Source organism: Hylaeus volcanicus, chromosome 3, assembly GCF_026283585.1.
Source record: "Hylaeus volcanicus isolate JK05 chromosome 3, UHH_iyHylVolc1.0_haploid, whole genome shotgun sequence".
Lineage (NCBI taxonomy): Eukaryota > Metazoa > Arthropoda > Insecta > Hymenoptera > Colletidae > Hylaeus > Hylaeus volcanicus.
Genome location: NC_071978.1, coordinates 9441506 through 9449141, shown reverse-complemented (window position 1 = coordinate 9449141; position 7636 = coordinate 9441506).

The following is a 7636-nucleotide window of genomic DNA, read 5'->3' as shown; positions in this document are numbered from 1 at the left end:
AAACCAAAGAGAGATAAACAAATAGAGCTAGTCCAAATCCCACTCAATCGTCCCGAAAAAGTGTGTCCAGTTTCAGAGGGGAGTATCGATGAAAATTAGAAGTGGCCAGAAATCGTGACTGAAAAGCGTGCGAAACGAAACCGTTCTCGGGTATTATTATCAACGACCCCTCGCCCTCCCCCCATTAAAGCGACAATTCCTTAACGACTTTTAACCGGAAAGAACAGCCACGGTGGACGACTGGGAATCGAGTGTTTGAAAGTAGGCCAGAAGAGGTGCACGGTCGCGGGAGCAAGCGAGCAAGAAATACACTTCTTCCGCGGGAAATTTCAATATCCTGGTTTCAGCTTCGCCTGGCCTACCACCTCTAAGATCCACGGGGGAGAAGGAGGCCGCGAGATGTGTATAGAACGAGCAACAGGGAAGGAGGGAATCGTGGCCCTCACGGCACTCTCGAGAGGTTCTTCTTCGTTCGTGACTCCAGTAGACATTGGGGGATCACTTTTTTTCCTCTTCCCACGATCCAACACCGTGAAACCATCCTTCGTATCGGCTAATTTAATTCTTAAACCGGGAATAAGGGTGGCCGACTATGACGAAAAGGAAAGGGCCGTGTCTTTACGAGCGACGCGGAAAAAACCGTGCTACTGCCGCCATTTATGGCAAGGTGTATATCCTAGATGATAATTGGCGAGCATTACTCTGGCCGAGGGGTGCTCTTTCGGGGCACGTTATCCTCGGTGATTCTCGAGACGACTGTTTCGTGCCGTGAGATTCCGCGTTAAAATTTCCGCCAGTCTTCGCGTGGGGTGTCATCAGAATATGAATCTTGATTTTGATCGTCGTTCGAGTAAAATGGTATTCTTCGTGGCGTTTGCTACGCGCAGACGAGTCGTTCACATGATTCGTCGTTTGCGTTGTGAGGTAGACGATTTTTTATTTCGATAAGTACATAATTTGTGTTTATTTTATGATCTGAAAATTGCATGTTTTCTTTGGTACAGTGTTCTTCTATTATATTTCTGCTTTTACACATGCATATATTTATTGTTACGTGCCGATATTTTTCATTTTATTTTTCTTGATTTCGTCGGCAGGAATGTGTTCGAGATGGTTTACCATCCCGAATTCGTTCTAATCGAACACAAACCTAGCCTTTGACGGTAGTTCATTAAATTCATTTTTGAATAAAGTTACACATTCCTTCCTTAAAATCAACGTCGTCACTCCATTTTCACCCTGCTGGCAGTGCCGCACCCTGTGTAAAGTTGTAAATATGTTAATTGATAATAGGTTTAGTATTGTAAATACGTTAAATGCGTTGCTTATCACGAATAAAAGGCATTAAATCATGAAATATAACAGTGGCGTATACATGTATGATTGTTGGGAAGATGAGCACACCGAATATTACCATCGCGTTCAAATATCACGGTTACAAATAACATTGGTAGAAGGACATGTAAATATCGCGCATGTAGGTTAAACCTTTATTTTGCTATTTCTTCTCCATGTACGCTCCGAATACCGAAGCCGTAACTCGAATAGCAGCGTGATTCGTCCGCGCACGTTGTCGCTAGGACGAATCGAGCGGTTTGGTGGGCGCGAGGAGCGAGACGCGGTACAACTTGTAAACACCAAATTCTTGCGTGTACCGAGTCGCGAAATTTTGAAAACTTTTTCTATAAACTGGCGACGATCACGTGGTTCTAAGATCCTTTGTCTCCAAAGCTTCTAGAACGTTCCATCGAGTTTACGTGGTCGAGCAAGGCACGAGCCTTCTCACTTCTCATCGTACAGTCGCGAAAGCGCGATATTAGTCCGGGCGAATAAATCAAGAGCAGAGTTGCCGTATTAAATTCATTTTGTGAAAAGTGAGTGATAGGCAAGGACTCTTATTCCTCGATAAAATAGTTTTCTTTTAATTTATTTAAAGTATTTTAGATTTAGATTTTCTTTTTCTTTTTCGTAAATAGTAATTTCGTTTTTGAATACGTAAATATTAATTCTTTCACGTGTGTGTGTTTTCCTTCAACAACAGGGCGATTCGAAGAACGCACAAAGCCAAGATCAGCGTTACTCGATTTATATTGTAAAGAGATTTAGTGGTGAGTTGATTTTTCCTTCCAATCAATATTCTTTGCATAAATATTTATAAATGTATATTATTGTGACCACTCGGAATATCAATAAATGATATTTCATTTTCGGGGAATCCCTCATTGATTTTCTCGGGTGGTATTTCCATTCATATTTTCTCAAAAATTATTCCGACAATTTTATTGTGTTCTTTATTATATGAAACTATAATTTTATCGTGCTCTTTATTATATGAAACTATAAATTTATTGTGCTCTTTATTATATGAAACGACAATTTCTGGTTTCTGGTATATCAATAAATGATATATTTCATTTCCGGGGTAACCCTATTTGATATTCCAGGAACAAATATATATGTATTTTTCCTTTTCATTGTTTTTCTTTATTAAATGCATAATTGAATTTTGACGATTTCATATGTATATTTTCTATATGAGATTATAAGGAAGGAAAGTGTGTATATTAAATTTTGTCGATCAATCGTACATTTGGTTCAAAATCATATAAATCATTGTATTATTATTATCAATACCACAAAAAAATATTAATAGAATAAATATCCTTCAGTGGCATGTTAAGAATAGAACATTTTTATAATTGAATTAACCGCTCACATCCTATTAAAATCCCAAATCTTAAATAAATAAAGGACATAGAAATTCACATACGAGCCAGGGCCCGTACGGGACTGCTGTGACAAAGACCTGACCTTGCCGATAGGCAAGTAAAATATATATAATAATAATATTTAAAAATTATTTAAGCTGTGACGCAGGAATCTGTGTCCCACGTCACATTATTACAAAGAAATTGTTTTGTATTATATGATGTTATTTTATTCTTCTATTTTACTCCTATATAATATAATTCTTCTGTGTTACATAATATGTTATACTATTTTGTAGTCTATATGATTATTCTATATTATATAATATTCTATTATAATCTTTTATTTTTGTACTATTTATTAATTCATCCCAGGTATTAGAAAAATATATATCAAGAATAAAGGTAGCCTTTTATAATAAAAATAACAATCCGAAGCATCGAAATGCAATTTAAAAGAATATCTTTTCCAGAGATACATAGAGATATAAAATAGAAACGTGATTAAAATTTTAATTGTAATTCAAATTCTTCTTGGCAAGATTATGTAGGCTTCACGACTCGACGATTTCTTTATATAATGTTTCGTTCTCACTATTAAAAAATGATCTACACAACGTTATCCAGATAATTACAACTAAGGATCTCTGGTTTACGTCACATCTTCGCGACAAGTAATCTCGGAAGGAAGGCGGTGAACAAGAGCGAACATAACCACGGATCGAGTAAACGCGTTAGACTGCGAAAATGGATTATTTGCCCGCCTTTTAAGCTGCCTCCTGAGAAAGCCCAGCATAACTGAGACAGACCCCGAAGACATTTTCTAACGACATTGTGGTCACCGTTCGACACTGGCACCGTCTTCCAAAACAACGTTAGAACATGGAAATTAAAATCGAAAGAGGAGACGATAACATGCTTAACCAAGGCACATCAAGATGTGCATTATTTTAGCCTCTTAAGGGGTTTCACAATTAAATTGCTCCAAACTAAAGTTTTCATTGGAGATTTCATTCCAAAGAAGTAACAGCAACTCGTCTTTTTACTTGGAATTTATATGTATTTCATATGTACATATATAAACACATACATGTGGATGTTTTAGAAAGAATACTGCACGTTGAAAATGAAAACAAGTCTTGCAATTATGTCACAAAAATAAGTATTACAATGATAATGATAAATAATCTAAGATCTTAATTGGAACTTGTTATTAATTAAGTTATCAAGTCAGACCCAACAATTCTTCTATGAATTAACATTGTAATAATTAAAATTATTGCTCGATACAAAAGTAATAAACACGAATATCGGTCTAAATATGTTGTTCGTATTGCATCGGACGTTTCAACCCTAGCATTCCCTGATCATTTTCGATAGTAAAGGACTATTTTTTAATATTAAACAGTTTTAACTAAAAGCGAAAAATTCATGTTATATTTCTACCGTATTACTTTCTCTTTCCTTGAAATAATACACGTCCCATTTTACTTACCTTCGTGCAGTTGAGCGCGATTTGGATAAAATTCGAAAGCAAAGAAACACACAGTAAATTTCACTTGCAAAATAATATGTAAATTTAATATAATCGCCGCGTCGTCTTTTTCCGATGAAACAGTTTGACTCATAAAATCAACCGAGGAATGTTGATACATCCTTTAGGTACATCCTAAAGCCTGGGGACAGTATCTCAAAGCTAATTTCTGAAAGCCAAAGCGTATTTGGAGAAACTATCCCCCTCTTCATGTCCCAATTCATCGAGGTCGTATACTTAAAGCCTCCTTTCAACTCTAATCTTGAACAATACAAGAATAATTATTCTTCAACTCTTAGTCCCAAACGCTTTTCATTCACTCCAACAGTCGCCCTGAATTTTCTGAATACCACTCTAATATTCCTCCTTGGTTGCTCACGCAAAATGAAGTCAACCCCGCATAATAGATGTCCAATACTCCCATACTCTCCTACGCAAGGTCACGAGACAGCATCGGATCTTCTTACACGTCGCCAAGCCTGTAAACGATTCCATCCACCGTCCACCCATGCGGATCAGCGCTTCTTCCACTAGAAATCTACGGGAGCGTGATCATTAAGGTGTGTTAATTCCCTGTCTTCTCATCCATCCTGCGGAGAGCAAAAGACAAAACTGCGCGAGAAAACGGATGACGACTATGACGGCAAACAGAAGAACGTCAATGGCAAGGGCATCAACGACAAGGCCGACCGTCTCCTCGGCGAACAACAACGGGGTCGAGGTATAGCGATGCTAACAAAGGAGACATAAGTTACGTAAAGTGGTCTTATACGCCCCCGCACGACTGGCTATTCTTTACTGACTACCATACACACTGGTACACGGCCGCGTAACAGACGAATCAAGCGCACACAACCGTCTCACACGAAAACGCGTAGTTCTCACCCACACAGGTGTACGTCAGGTGAAGCACACTGACAATACAGCTGCGTAGGAGCAGCCGTAATCCGTGTGTATTCGTACGTTCGTATATACAGGGTGTAACGCCGGTAACGAATGTTATTGATGTCCAGCACGATACTACGGGATGGCACGCCCTTATTGTCATTTTATACGATACCTGCTTCCATTTTCGGTCACAAATATCGGATAACGGCGCGGCTCTGTCGTACAGGACGTCCCTTTTTTTCGGTGCGTCGTACACGACGACGGCTATTGGCTTCGTACAGCAAATTGGACAACGACGGATCGTTTCTCCGTAGGAAAATCTGCTCCGGCACGCCCGTGGCTGGAACTGATTTTTCTCTTTTTCATTCCTGCCCCTCTCGGTTTCCTGTTTTTGCTTTTTCCACGGGGACACGACGGGGCTTGCGTTCTTCGATACGCAGCGGGCGCGTGGAGGTTCATTACTTACTGAAAAATTGTGTTTACTATGAATGGGGTGAAAGATTTTCGGCGAATTACTATTCCTATGGAAGAAAATTCTCGATTTCTTATGTGTTTTCTAGGCTGGAAAGTGTGTTGAACACTTTTTCTATAATCTTTTATGTTATTCTGGAAGTGTTCGACCATTAACAAAAATTTGTTGTTTGTCTTATACCGATCAATAGTTGTACGATTTTTACATGCAAACTACTAATTGTGTTCATAGTTGTTTAAACTAAAAAATTAGTATGTAATTAAAATGTAATCGAATGTCGAGGGAAAAAGGAGTTTTAACATTTTAATAATTATTTTTGTTTTGAAAGTTTCGTCTTGTTTTAACAAATATAAAAATTTCACCGATTGAGCTGGCCGGTTAAATTACGATCGCACCCCTGTCCGAGTGACACGCCCCTTAGAATTTCCAACAAAAATCGTCCCGCAGTCAAAGGGTTAATTGAAATCCCATGACAATGAAATTTAAATAAAATGAAATAGTATGTGTTGCCTCAAAGTAAAAGCTTTATTTAATGTAACTTTATTAATTAAATGTCTGAACAGAGCGAAAGTTAATTTTCCTGGTCGATTACACGAGAATTTCTCGAATTTTATCGAAGCTTCTGTGGTAAACGTTGTGAAAAGTTACAAGAAAATGGGGTTTCCCAACCGGTGCATTGGAAACATTGAAATGAAAACATTTATCTTTTAACTGATAAGATACATTACATCACAGAAATTCATTAAAAACTATGGATTCATACAGTTTTAGGTCCGTAATTACAAGAGTTTACAGTAAACAGTCTTCCTGAATTCGATATGAACGCAAAATACGCAAAATACAACTCCCTTTCTTATGAAACCGATACGAGTTTGCCGCTAAAAACGATGAAGAAATCTGAATCGGGAATACGAACCCTCTGCGATGTTACCTCAGTTTCACAATTTTAAGGTTATTCTTTTGTACGGGCGTATCCTCCGAGGGTAGCATTTTTCCCTGGCGTACGTTTCGAGCCAACAGCGCTTCGTTTTCAAATGTACCTCTAAAAGCTGGAGAAATTTCAATTTCAGTTATCCGACGCTTTATATTGGAATGTGTAGCGCTTCTCCAGCGCGTTATATTTTTCCAATGAACGCCCACTGGTTGAGAGAGAAAGAGATGGGAGAGGGGGAGAGAAAAGGTTTTGCACGAAAAAACGCCCGAGACACACTGGATAGACCAAAATTGGTTACACCAACAGAAAATTCGGCGATATTTGATGCCGCGGCTAAAGCGAATTCCCAGTGTCTCCCCCTGGGAGTTGGGTTCCGGCGGAAGTCCCTCTCGGCTTGTGAAATGAGAAAGCCACCCAGCCCCCTGCAGCGATGCAGTCGATATCCGCCATCTATCAGCCTCGAGACACCAAAAACAACGACTATTGGATTTCGCGCTACCGCACATAACAACCAATCACCCGCAAAACAATTGGTTGTGTACCTACATACCATAATTGATCGATACGGGAACAATAAAGTAATTAATAAAAATCCACTCGGGCCGGGAGGAGTTAGTGGTGGGATTGGACATAAACACCGGCGGGCGGGGAGAGGGGAGAGGGGAGGGGAGAGACCATCAATCCAACCGGCATCGGAAATCACTCATTAGTAATTGGAATATATAGCTGTTTAGACGACTAAATCTATGGATGATGACCGGGACGACGATAGATACTGATTAATTAGTTTCTCGAATGTCATGGTACGTGATGCGTGAATCGTAAATGAGCGAAGTGAAATGGACGGTAAAAAGGTTTCAAATTCGGATTCAAACGTGTGTTTGTTATGTGACAATTGTTTTTCTGGAGAGTTTAGTTGTGGAGTTAATTAACGAGGGCTTTTTGGTCTTGAAATTAGAAAGATAATTGATAGTACATAATATATAATGTATTCATTCTATGTGTGTATAAAATAATGTATAATATATTCATTATATGAGTATATAAATATATAAGAATACAATAAGAAATATGTAATTTATTATTATTATTACCCTTAT